This window comes from Podarcis gaigeae (genome assembly GCF_964106915.1).
Source record: "Podarcis gaigeae genome assembly, chromosome: 16".
NCBI classification, from domain to species: domain Eukaryota; kingdom Metazoa; phylum Chordata; class Lepidosauria; order Squamata; family Lacertidae; genus Podarcis; species Podarcis gaigeae.
This window is the reverse complement of record NC_139693.1, coordinates 34,858,288-34,871,028: the sequence shown is the minus strand read 5'-3', so window position 1 is coordinate 34,871,028 and position 12,741 is coordinate 34,858,288. Positions and strand designations below refer to the sequence as shown.

General features: G+C 43.7%; 1 protein-coding gene across 2 annotated transcripts in view; it reads left to right on the top strand.

The window, feature by feature from the left end:
* The window catches only part of ADGRD1 (adhesion G protein-coupled receptor D1), a 276,194-nt gene that overhangs the window by 61,061 nt on the left and 202,392 nt on the right, over positions 1 to 12,741 (top strand). The window lies entirely within an intron of this gene.

Genomic DNA, 12,741 nt, shown 5'->3' with positions numbered 1-12,741 from the left:
AACAAATCATGGTATTTTCTGTTCCGTCAGGTTTTTGGATTCTTCTGAGATCTGTTCTTCATCCTCGTCTCCTTGCTAGGGGCATATTCTTTGCCATCTTTTTTTAGCTTCCCTCCTTTGTATAATTGCTGTTGGACATTTTGCATTTTCTATTTTGTACTGTAAGCTGCCTTGAGGAGGAATTTGGGCTGAAATTCTGGCTCTTTTTTTCTGTGTTGTGCCCCTTTAAGGCATACCTTATCCTTCCTTTTCTTAGTATTTTCTTTCCCTCTGCATCTAGATTCCAAGCCTGCAGGCGTGGGCTGTGTTGTTCTTATTTTTGTTTTTTTTTGTACAGCATTTAGCTATTTTAGATGCTTTATAAAGAATTGCTTTAGGAGTGGAGACATATTTTTTCCCCTTTTTTCATAACCTGCTGGAGGAAAATTCAATGGCTCGCATTCACACAAGGACTTGCATCCACTGTCCTCCCCTTCTCCCACCCAAGAAGGAGGGAGATTAGAAGCTTCTGCTTCCCTTTGGCAGCAAACCATAGTTTACTCTTAGGCTCTGACTGCACCAAACCATGGTTTACTCAAATTAGAGCTGAGCCACACACACTCCTACATTTTCCCATGCTGTTTGTAATCTTCACAACCAGAGGCAAGAGAGGGATACGCACATGTGCCATGTGTGCCAATTGCCAATGCCTCTTTCAAAGCCAGTGGTGAAGCTGCATGCTCTGGCCCCGGGGGCGGAGAGCAGGCGTGGGCGTGGCTGATGCGTGTCTCCGGGGGCATGGCATGCTGCCCATGGGGGCGTGGGATGCATCCTGGGGGCGTAGCGTGTGTCCTGGGGGCGTGGGACACTGCCTGCAGGGGCGTGGCACTCGGCGTAGTGGGAGGTGTGTGGCACATGTCCCAGGGGGCAGGCGCGATGGGACCCCCTCCCCAATGGTGCCGGGGTGGTATGCTCCCACCGTCCCCATTCCTCCGCCAGTGTTCAAAGCACCTTTGATTGCCATCCATCTCCAGCCTAAAGTTGCTTCCATGTGACCTGTTTATTAAGCAATCATCCTGACTGATCTGTGGGGAGCTTAGGTGAGGTTGCATCAAGCAATTGTTATCATGCACTGCCCAGTTCACCTCCCCTCATTTTCCTTCTTGCAAAATGTCCAAGGTGATTTTGGGAGGGGAGGGGCGGGGCGGGAGCAGCTTTGTTGCGCAAGAATGCCAAAACAAACTTTAACTGCACAGCTTGAATTTGCTGGTATGAGATTGAATCTCATGCGAAAACAGTGACACTCTGGAAGCACCTCTCATACGAAGCCCTGCAAAAGGATCCGAACCACTTTTATTTTTAAAACATTATCTGCGCCGCTGGTGCTCTCTCTAAGTGAGGAATTAGCTCAGTAGCCTCTGCGGGTTTTGTCCCTGGCACCGGATGAGCTGTGCATATTATAGCCTTGATGCAAAGAAGTGGGAGGCAGGTCTGGGTGGAAATTGAGAGTTTGGTTTGGAAAGGGGCAGCCCATCAAACGTTCTGAGGGGGATCTGTGCATTTGGGGCCTGGCCCAGCCTGAGAGGCATGATTATAGGTGTCATTCCTCATTACTCCAACATCGAACTTGATCTTCAGTGCTCTGGGAACTGCAGAAACAATAATTCAGATGGATTGAAACCTCCGTCCTTTGCCTGACCCCATTTCTCCCTGCTTTAAGTATAGGTTATTTCTGCTGAAGTGGCTTTCCAGGATCTTCCATTCTTTTTAGTTACACGCAAGAGAGCCTGTTTTCAGAAGTGATGTTTAGAGGACTGGGAAAGACCCCTCACTGAAACCCTGGGAATCTGCTACCAGGACTTATCCAGTCCCCCCCCCCTTAAAAACCTATTTAGGTGTACTCTCATTCACCATTTTATAGTTCAAATCGGGAAAAATAAATACAGTAAATGGACAAAAGGTACAAAGATTCACAAAATCTAGAGATATGTGTCCCCCTGTGTCCTCCCAGAAAAAAAGCGCTGGGCTTATCCTTTTCCCCTTTGCCCTGTGCTTTTTAGCCTTTAAAGTTTCATGTCCAAGCACTTGTTTTTTTGTCCCAGAGCCCTCTCCTCTCTTTAACGCTGAAGCACAACTAACAGAAATGTGGGTCTTCCTCAGATGCTTTTTGCTCCAATACAGCTTTAAAGAGCAGGCTTTCACGGGGAAAGCTCCAGAGGGAAGGGATACAAAAGAGTGCTTGGACACTGAGCTTTAAAGTGCAGATTGTGTTTGGAAAGTGAAGGGGAAAGGTAAGTTTGGATAAGCCTTCAATCACTACAGACCATTTAAGAAATATTCTGGAACGAAACGATGGCAGGGAACAGAATCTTGCAAAGGCACAGCGGCCAACTTTGTCTTTGACCGGATATTTTAGATTTTGCTAGTGTCTTTTATTTGTTTGTTTCTGTCCTAGCCCTCATTGCTGGGCAAAGAACTCAAACTCCCAGTGCCGTTTCTGCAAAAAAGCTTTTAATGCGCAAATCAGATCAGTACACAGGCTGTTGGGAATTTCATTCCACCCTTTGCTGCAGACATGTCACATGTCTGTTTACATTCCAGCACAGATTGCTGGTGTGAGCGGAACTTCCGCTCTATATTGCTTTCCTTTTCACTCTCTCTCCGAGAAGACTGCAAGGAGAGATGCCATATTTTCTTTGTCCTGATTTATGTATAATAAATGCATAGTTTAGTATTGTATCTACAGCCTCAAGCCTCTTCTGTTGCACAGTTTACACTGCTGAGTAATTTGTGCTCAAGCCTGCAAGCTTGAGTCGCTGATGAACGTCGGAGCAGAGGTGAATGGATCTCCACAGGGGCAAGGGTGAGGGGAGATGCTCCAGCTGGGGCTTTTCTTTTTTTTCTTTTTCTTTTTAATCATATTTTATTAGATTTTACAAAAGTTAACAACAATAGAAATTAACTAAAATCACAAAAACAACAAACACACACATCAAAAATACAAACAAAAGGACGGAAAATAAAATAAAAACATAAAAAAGAAATTTAGCATAAAAAAACTCTCTTTCAAGTTAATACCCTTCCAAATCTTATTTTCCTTGCTTCCACCCGCCTTCCTTTCTTGTATTCCACTTTAAAAATTAATTCAGCAATATCATATTATTCAAATTCATCCTTTATCCTTCCCTTTGTACTCTTATTTATCTTAATCACTAGAACCCCTTCATTTCATTTTCAATGCCTTCAACATTCATAAATTTTTTTGTAAATAAACTTTATTTACAATGTTTTTGTAAATAAACTTTAAACTTCTTCCAGTCCTCTTCCACCTGCTCTTCTCCTTGATCTCGGATTCTGCTGGTCATTTCTGCCAGTTCCATATAGTCTATTACTTGCATCTGCCATTCTTCCAGAGTGGGTAGATCTTGTGTCTTCCAGTGCTTTGCGATGAGTATTCTTGCTGCTGCTGTAGCATACATAAAAAAAGTTCTATCCTTCTTCGGCACCAGTTGGCCGACCATGCCCAGGAGAAAGGCCTCTGGTTTCTTTAGGAAAGTATACTTAAATACTTTTTTCAGCTCATTATAGATCATTTCCCAGAAGGCCTGAATCCTTGGGCAGGCCCACCAAAGGTGAAAGAATGTTCCTTCCATTTCTTTACATTTCCAACATTTATTATCGGGCAAATGATAGATTTTTGCTAGCTTGACTGGGGTCATGTACCACCTGTAAATCATTTTCATAATATTCTCTCTTAAGGCATTACATGCCGTGAATTTCATGCCGGTGGTCCACAACCGTTCCCAGTCAGCAAACATAATGTTATGACCAATGTCTTGTGCCCATTTTATCATAGCAGATTTAACCGTTTCATCCTCAGTATTCCATTTCAACAGCAGATTATACATTCTCGACAATACCTTAGCACTGGGTTCTAACAATTCTGTTTCCAACTTCGATTTTTCCACCTGGAAACCATTTTCCCTGTCTAAATTAAAGGCCTCTCTTACTTGGAAATAATGTAACCAGTCATGCACCTTATCTTTAAGTTTTTCATAACTCTGCAATTTCAATTTGTCCCCCTCCTGTTCCAGAATTTCCCAATATTTTGGCCAATTCGATCTCATATTAGATTTTTTCAAGGCCTTAGCCTCCATAGGTGAGAGCCACCTTGGGGTTTTATTCTCCAAGAAATCTTTATATCTGACCCAGACATTGAACAATGCTTTCCTGACAATATGGTTTTTGAACGCCTTATGTGCTTTGTCCTTACCGTACCACAAGTATGCATGCCATCCAAAAACATTATCATGTCCTTCCAAATCAAGAGTGTCTGTATTCTCAAGAAGTAGCCATTCCTTCAGCCAGCAAAAAGCTGCTGCCTCATAATATAGTTTTAAGTCCGGCAGGGCAAACCCCCCTCTATCCTTTGCATCAGTAAGAATTTTGTATTTTATTCTGGGCTTTTTGCCCTGCCAGACAAATCTAGAAATTTCTTTTTGCCACTTCTTGAAACAGTCCATCTTGTCAATTATCTGTAACGTTTGAAACAGAAACAACAATCTTGGCAATACATTCATTTTGATAACTGCTATTCTACCCAGTAAGGAAAGCTTCAAGTTTGTCCACGTTTCAAGATCTTTTTTCACTTCAGCCCAGCACTTTTCATAGTTATCTTTAAACAAGTTAACATTCTTCGAAGTCATATTCACCCCTAGGTATTTTACTTTTTTCACCACTGTTAAGCCTGTTTCTCCCTGAAACCTTTCCTTCTCAATTGGTGTCAAATTCTTTTCCAAAACCGTACTTTTTAATTTATTAAGTTTGAACCCTGCCACCTGACCAAATTCTTGTACTATTTCCAAAGCTCTTCTAGTACTAGGGATTGGCTCCTGTAATGTCAAAACTAGGTCATCTGCATAAGCTTTCAGTTTGTAATGTTTGGCTCCGACCTGTATACCCTGAATCTGTTGGTCCCTTCTAATCATGTTCAGCAAGACCTCCAGGACTGAAATAAAGAGCAAAGGGGAAGTTGGGCAGCCTTGTCGTGTATCTTTCTCTATCTTAACTTCTTCTGTAACTGCATTGTTCACTATTAATTTTGCCTTTTGTTCCGAGTAAATCGCCCCTATACTGTTTCCAAACCTTTCTCCCACCCCCATCCCTTGCAGGTTTTTCTTCATAAAACTCCAAGAAATATTATCAAAGGCTTTCTCTGCATCAATGAATATCAGTACAGCTTTTGTGTTGATGTTAACTTGTAGTTTTTCCAAAATGTCAATTAGGTTCCTCGTATTATTTAACATATGTCTGCCTGGGAGAAAGCCTGCTTGGTCTTTATGTATAATTCCTGCTAGAACTTTTTTTAATCTTTTAGCTAAAATATCCGCAAAATTTTTGTAATCCACATTAAGTAGGGATATGGGGCGGTAGTTCTTAAGTTGTGTCTTTTCTGATTCATTTTTCGGTATAAGCATGATGTAAGCATCTTTCCACGACTCCGGCGCTCTTTTCCCCTCCATGATTTCATTGCAAACCTCCATTAATGGTTGAATTAAATAGTCTTTCATTACTTTGTAATATTTGGAGGAAAGCCCATCCGGGCCTGGAGACTTGCCTAGTTGCAAGTTCTTAATGGCACCTTCAACCTCCTGTTCAGAAATTCTGTCATTCAATATTAATTTATTCTCTTGAGATATATTTTGTAGTCCATTTGTTTTTAAGAATTTCTCAATCTTGGTCTCATTCTGTGGCCCTTGTGCATACAATTGTTTGAAGTATCTCTGGAAACAGTCTTTAATCTCCTGTGGGTTTTGTATATTCCTTCCCTTTACTTCAAGATTTGTCACGGTGTTTAATTTTTGTCTTCTCTTCAGCTGCCAAGCTAGCAGCTTTCCACACTTATTAGCCGATTCAAAAGTTTTTGTCTCATTTGTTTAATCTTCCATTCTATGTCCTGATTAACCAATTTCAAGTATTGTGCCTGATATAGTTTAATTTCTCGCAGGATCTCCTGTGACTTTGGTTTAGTCCTTAATCTCTTCTCTCCTTCTCCAATTTTCTCTAAAATCTTTTCTTTTCTTTCCTCTTGAAGTCTCCTCTTTATAGCATTTTGCTGGATCAAAAACCTCTCATAACGGCTTTACTCGCGTCCCAGATTACTCTTTTTCCCACAGTTGTCTTCAAATTTATTTCAAAGTAATCTTTCATAATTTTTTGGGCCTTCTTAATAATTTCAGAGTCCCTGAACAAGGTGTCGTTCATTCTCCATCTAAAGGAACCAATCGATGTTAATTTCATGTCCATTCTCACGGGGTTATGGTCGGAGCAGATTTTTGGGCAGATTTCCACCTTCCGGATTTTAGGTGCCATCCCTCTTGTAATCCAAATTTGGTCAATTCTTGTCCAAGTCATATTAGCTTCAGAGAAGAAAGTCCCCTCTCTACCTAGGGGGTTTTTGGTTCTCCAAATGTCAATCAACTCCATATTGTCTGTCATTTCAAAAAAAGTCTTTGGTAGTCTTCCATCTTTTGTGACTACCTGTCTTTCAGATTTATCCATGTTTTTTGACACGCCATTCATATCTCCCATCAAAATGATGTTCTGGTCCATATGATCCAACAACGTCTCATGCAGTTTCTTATAAAACTCTGATTTCCCCTCATTAGGTGCATAGACTCCAATTATTAATACTTTCTCTCCTTGTAGTTGTATTTCAATTGCTATAAATCGTCCATGTTCATCTTTAAAAATAAATTTTGGTGACAGTTTCTCCTTTATGTATATCACTACTCCTCTTTTTTTGACTTTGTCCGATGAAATAAATTCTTGGCCTAGTCTCTTATTTATCAATAATTTCCTGTGGAGTCTTGTTATATGTGTTTCTTGTAAACAGATCAGGTCCAATTGTTCCTTTTTCAACATGTGGAAAATTCTCTTCCTCTTGCTAGGGGAGTTCAGACCCCGAATGTTCCAGGTTAGCATCTGCAGAGGCATGTTGTAGTTATTGTAGGGTTCCTCCAACTGCTCCCAAAAGTTCTTCTTCTTCTGATGGTTGTGTCTCTTTTTCTAATCGGTCCAACCCCAAGGGGTGCCTTTCTAGATCAGGTGGTCCCAGTCCTAGTATCTCCAAATCTTTTGTTCTTGCCTCCCTTCGTAGTTCTTCACCAAAATCTTTCAGGAAACTCACTTTATCTTCCTTTGATCTTATCTTTATTTTCTTTCCTTTGAATGTAAACGAGAGGCCTTGCGGGAATTCCCACCTGAACAAAATGTTGTTCTTCCTTAGTAGGTCGACCAGATCTCCGTAGTTAGTTCTGAGATCTAGTAGGTATTTTGGGATATCTTTAAAAATTTCAATTCTCTCACTTCCAATCTCAAGTGCTTTCTGGTAATGTAGGCTCAGTATTTTATCTCTTTCTTCTTTAGATCTTAATGAAATCAAGCAGTCCCTCGCTCTGTTCTTCCTTTTGACCCTTCCCTGTTGGAAAGCACTCACTATCTTAAATTCTTCTGGATCCAGACCCCAAAAGGTCTCAAATTCCAATGTAAGAAACTCTATTAATTCTCCTTCCTCTGTTTCTGGGACTGCTCTTATTCTCAGATTGGCCTGCTTTCCCTTAAGTTCAATCAAAGAGAATTGTGCCTTGTAATCATCCAGTTTTCTATTTATTGGCGGTATTTTTTCCTCTACCGCCAATACCCTCTCTTTCGCTTCCTCTGCTGTCTGTTTTGTCTCCTTGGATTCCTGCAGTAACCTGTCAATTGCCTGGGTGTTAGAGTTCACTTTCTGTCCTACGTCATTCACTTTTTGTCCGAGGTCTTTAATAGTTGAAGTATTTCAATCTATCTTGGCTGTCAAATTTTGTAAGGCTAAAAGAATCTTGTCCAATGTTGTAGAATCTGGTCCTGCTGGTCCTGCTCCTTTTGGTTCTTCTCTTTCTGTGACTTGTGGAGCAGAAAGACCTGTTACAGATGCTCTTCTGTAATGTTGTTGCTGCTGTGTCAACAATTGCTGCTGTTGTCTAGTTTTATATTTTATTGCTTTCTCTTGCGGCTTCTCCTGAGACTTATCTTGTGGTTTGTCTTGATCCATTCCTGTGCCTCAGAGAGTCAAGGTCACTCACACAGCTCTCACAACTCCCAGGTTTGTTTCTCAGCAGTAAGAAAAAAAGGACAGCTGCAATGGAAAATCCCCAGCTATAACACAAAGTTCCTCTAGGGGAGCAGAGTAGCAAGATGTTTCATGAATGATAATTGTAAAACAGTAACTTCATAAATATGTCAATGTTACACAGATAGCAACAGTTACAAGCTCAGATATTCCCTTTAAAAAGTTGCCATTCTCTTGCAGAGATCTGCAGTAATGATTACAATGTCTATAAAACGGTGCGTTCAGGGTGACCTTTCAATTATTTAAGGCAGTCCGATATCAAAGATTGAATGGTGGGTTCTATCCCCCCCCCCTTTTCCCTTTTGGGGGGGGGGCTCTTCTGTCAGGCAGTGAGATTTAGCTCTTTATGGTAAGTCAATTTCTTTGGCTCCAAGCACCTTTATCCCTTGCTTTTATTCTGTCTACAGATCGGCAAAGCGGGCTTCCTGTTTAAACTTTGCCGATTTCAGGTTCAAATTCAAGATCAAAGTCCAGGATCAAAGTGTCAAAGTCAAGATCAAATTCCTGGTTCACTTGTATTAAGTCCTATTCTTTGATCCTTTCAAGTTTCCCCAGTTCTTACTCACGGGTAGATGTTTCAGTTCGATGTTCACAGGAAAAAGGTCAGCGCTCTCCGGCAACTGCTATGCAGCTTCACTCCGCAGAAGTAGCGATCGACTCCCAGCACAGCGCCAGATCCCCGCTCCGCTCCGGAGCTCTTTACAGAGCTCTTTTGACAGTTTGGGTGTGCGCTCTGCATGCCCACTGAATCCCACGGCCCCAGGCTTCTCCCGCCTGCGGGTTTTTTTAAGGTCCTCCGCTTCCCTGCAGCGGTGGACCCGATTTCTGCGGAGCTTCTCCCTCCGGTTAGAGGGAATCTGCCATTGCCGATAGGCGCCGCCTCCGGAAGCCCCCGCTCCAGCTGGGGCTTTTCGACCCCCGATTCTGACAAAGGCAAGGCAGAGCTTACAAGGTGCAGCAGGTACATAAGAGGAATAGCTACACGGCTAAGTGCAAATATGTTGATCCAACAAGTGGCATGCCTCCTGCACCTTCCTTTTGAAGAAACCCACTTCTGAACTGGAGAGGAGGTGAGGTTGCGGGCCCATGCCCTCCCCACGCACAGCCCCCATGAGAATGAGGGAATCCTTGGGCGCGTCATCTCCCTGCTAAGCCAATCGGCTGGTCAGGGGTGTGTGGCCTGGGCTATTTATGCCCAGCGCGCCCGAGGACCGCCCTCTCTTTGCCTCTCCAGCTGATCAGGTTTCCCACCCCGCTCGGCCTTTAGTTTAACACTCTGACCTTGCTATGGACTCTGGTTGGTCGCCGTCAAGGGGCCTGGTAGGATTTTTTTCCACTTGGCGAATTGGCACCTGCCATTTGGTTTTTCGCCTATCTCGTAGCAAATCGTCACAACTTCTTGGCATTGGCAGTTAGGCATTGGTAGGGGTATTGTTATGCAGATGAGGGGGGGAGGAAGTGCCATCACCTTCCCCCAAAGCAAAGGGTAGTCCAGTAAACGGATTCCGGGGGGCGTTGCCCTGTCTGAAGCCTATGGAGGTGAGGGCCTAAGGCACGCACCCGAGCGGTGACCCCGGGGGAGCTCCTAGTTGATGTACATCAACAGGACTCCCCCTACTGGTGGTTAACCCTTACCGGGCTTCATGCAATTGGGCTGAAGCCGGTTAGCCGATAGGACCAATGCCTAAGCCAATACTGCTCAATTCCTGCAATCATTAAAGCTTGTGGCCGTTTTCGCCAATTAACCTTAAATACCGTGTCCTGTGTATTTATTTCTCAAGGGGGGAGGGGGACTTGCCACACAATGGAGTGGACTTAGTTCACTTAGAATGGCAAGCAGTTGGAGTCCTGGGACTGGGCAAGCAACCAAGCAGTCCTTCAAGTGGGCTGGGTCTGTGAGGTTTGTTCATTCTGGTCCATAGAGATGGAAGCAGTGTGAGCACCAGCTGAGCATCTGATTTGCTCTGCCGCTTCCCCATAAAGAGGAGGCTTCTCACAGACAGGACGTACCAGAACGACTCCACACAATGAGGTGTATGACTAGGAGTGTCCAATGTCACTTCTCTGCCAAACCACTTGGTCCCTCCTCAGAATCCAGCTCCCCATTCTCCAGAGCAGTGTTTCCCAACCTTTGGTCTCTGTAGCTGTTTTCAGACTACAATTCCCATCATCCCTGATCACTGGTCTTGCCAGCTAGAGATGATGGGACTCCTGGCCCCATGCCCGGGCTCAGATGCTTCTTGGACAAACTCCAGTGACACAGCCCATCCCTCTGGCCAACACAGCCACTAAGCCTTGCTTTGAAGAACCCTTCCTCAAAGGCTAGAAGAGCAAGACGGGAAGTTGGGTGGCCAGTGGTGGCAGCCACAGTAGTGAGAGACAGATAATAGCAAGGCAAACGAGGGGAGGGTCCAGGAAGACCAGGTCTTCCCTCTTTTGCACCTGCCACCTGGTAGAACATGTGATTTGCACGTATAAGATCCCCAATTCAACCCTTGGCATCTCCACTTAAGAGGATCTCATGTAGCAGTTGATGGGAAAGTCCCCTCGCCTTTGGAGTATCACTAAAAGTCTGACTGGATAATACTTGGCCAGGTGGAACTCCCTGCCTATTGACAAAAGTCCTTTGCTGTACTCTTTTTGGATTTGTTTTGTTTCGTTTAGGCAAGCCCACCCAGACATGTAGGGATGCGGGTGGCGCTGTGGTCTAAACCACAAAACCTAGGACTTGCCAATCAGAAGGTTGCCGGTTCAAATCCCCGCAACGGGGTGAGCTCCCATTGCTTGGTCCCTGCTCCTGTCAACCTAGCAGTTCAAAAGCACATCAAAGTGCAAGTAGATAAATAGGTACTGCTCCGGAGGGAAGGTAAACAGCATTTCTGTGCGCTGCTCTGGTTCTCCAGAAGTGGCTTAGTCATGCTGGCCACATGACCTGGAGGATGTATGTCAGCTCCCTTGGCCAGTAAAGCAAGATGAGCGCCGCAATCCCAGAGTCGTCCGCGACTGGACCTAACGGTCAGGGGTCCCTTTACCTTTACCCAGACATGTAGATCTTGATGTGTTTTAATCTCCCCTCCCCCATTGCTATTTTTAATTCTCTTTAACTGTTTTGTCTTTTAACTTTTTATTGACATTTTTAAATATTTCTTGTAAACTACATAGAGGCTTTACTATAATCAAGGGGTATACATATCTTGTTGAAATAAAATAAATATAGGCATATAGTCTGATGTAGTAAAAGGCACCCCCCCCCTTGAATAAACAACAAGTGCCCCTTGGCCTTTTGCAGAAGGAAATGATGCATTTTGCCTCTTGCAGTATGGGAAATTTGCCAGCCCCTGGGGGAGAGAAAAGAGGCAACTGAGATGGACTTAACTTGAAGGTGTATTCGCAACACTTACAAAAATAAATATTTGAACTGTCAACAGCTCTTGGAACTGAGGCAATATTGGAACAGTTTTGTCATGCCAAAGTCTCTTAAATATTTAAAGCTTCTTATAGCCAAGGGCTTTCCAAGTTCCTTTTATTTCAAAAATAGCTTTCACCCACATTTCTGAAGAGTGGGGTTTTTTGTGGGGGAGGGGAGAAAATATTTGGAAATGGAGAAGCTCCCTCCCTGCCTCTTTTTTGGTGTTGCTAGCAAAACGTTTTTTCACACAGGATGACGGTGCTGAGGTGATATATCACTATAGTGTTCAATTTTAATGGAGAGTTAGAAGCGGTAAGGTTGAGAGGTTCGCCACACAAAGGAACCCTTTGCATGTTCCGCGTAAAGGCATCGCTGCTGAAATCTGTGAGAAAGCAATCATGGTTGTTTTTGCCATTTTAAAACAACGATTGGATGGATCTGTGTGTGAGACCTTTCTGCCCACCATAAGCCCTGAAGATTGTGGCAGATTGAACTTTGACAGGCAAGCTGGTGTGGTGGAAAGTGGAGGGATTTTTTTTAAAGAAATGCAAACCAGAGCATCGCTATCTTGTGAAATTCACGTTTCTGAATTTTGCAATGCATTTCTCCAACCAAGTAATGTGCACGTGCATATATTGGAGTATAATGCGTATAGAAATGAATATATTGGTGAAATATATTTTGTACATGGCAAAAGATCGTTGCACAAAAGAACCATCTGTTGAGCAATATGAATTCTCTATAGCACAACTAGCAGCCACTAGTTCAGCTGTTGCATTGGATTCCATCTCTCTGGCAGTAAAAATGCAATGGCAATGAATGAAATAAATCAGTTCCGCTTCCGAATGGGACTGGTTGTGCTCAGGCCGCCAGGCCCCACCCCCGCCTCAGCATGGTGCGGGATAGCGTCCCACGTCAAAATGAGGGTGACCCGGCCATGCCATTTGCCAGGCGACCAATTAGGGCGCTGGGGGGCATGGCCAGGGCCAATTTAAACCATGGCGTGACTCTGGCAGCTCTTCTTTCAGTCTCACACCGCGGATCTCCTACCCTCCAGCCTTCTTTTAGGTAGGGTTGCTGGCCTTGCTATGGATTTCGGTTGGTTGTTGTTAAGGGGCCTGGTAGGACTTTTTTCACTTGGCAAATTGTCACCAGCCTCTTGGTTTTCGCTTTGTTGTTG